Here is a 1,019-nt window from a genome sequence, read left to right as displayed (position 1 = left end):
GTTACATAGGGGCTACAGGGTAGATATATTATTTTAGCCCTGCCTCTTCTCATCTAATCGGATCTTTACCGTGTCGTACGGAAGTATACAGTGTCCGGCAGCTTGGGTGATATCTAACCATTTTTTATTGAGCACTGGTTCACCTGAGCACTTTATATGTATTGTTATTGTTTGTGTCCTGTTGGATGTGCATTTTTTAGCATTTAACATTAAAAGTTATGTTTTATTAGTGGATATCCTCCACAGCTGATTCTGAACTGTAAACATACATGAGGTTTATCACTTAATCTCTTTTTATTAGATCCACTCATAGCACTATTTACCAAAAGATCTTCTCTGCGTTTTTTGTCCACTATATTTTTGGCCCTATTAATCGACCAATTGGGGTATTTACAGGCTTTTAATTTTTCGTTAAGTTCACTGAATTCTTTTAGTTTATCCTCATCCCTACTGCAATTACGTTTTAACCTAGTGAACTCCCCCACAGGTATAGATTTTATTGTGTGGGCTGGGTGGCTACTGGTCGCATGGAGAATAGTATTTCCACTGATGGGCTTTACATTGGTTTTACTAGCTATAGGTTCATCAACTATACCATACAGATTTGAATCAAGAAAGGAAATGTTACTTTGATCAAAAACATAAGTGAACCTAATACCAAAATCATTTGTATTAATATAGTCAACAAATCCTGGTATGGCAGACACATGGCCCCCCCCAAATAATGAGCGTATCAACGATGTATCTGCCATACCAGGAGATGTGATCAATAAAAGGATTGTCTGGAGAATACAAATATTGCTGTTCCCAATGGGCCATTGTCAAATTAGCTAAAGATGGCGAATATTTAGCCCCCCTAGGAACTCCTGACTTTTGAACAAATATTTCATCACCAAATGAAAAAACATTGTGTCTCATAAGGAAGAAAATAACCTGCAATGCAAAATTAATTAAGTCCTGTGAATAATGTCCATAATCTGTTATATGAAACTGTAAAGCTCTCATAGCTACATCATGAG

Source organism: Ranitomeya imitator, chromosome 4, assembly GCF_032444005.1.
Source record: "Ranitomeya imitator isolate aRanImi1 chromosome 4, aRanImi1.pri, whole genome shotgun sequence".
Classification (NCBI taxonomy): Eukaryota; Metazoa; Chordata; class Amphibia; order Anura; family Dendrobatidae; genus Ranitomeya; species Ranitomeya imitator.
Note: the sequence above shows the minus strand (reverse complement) of the source record.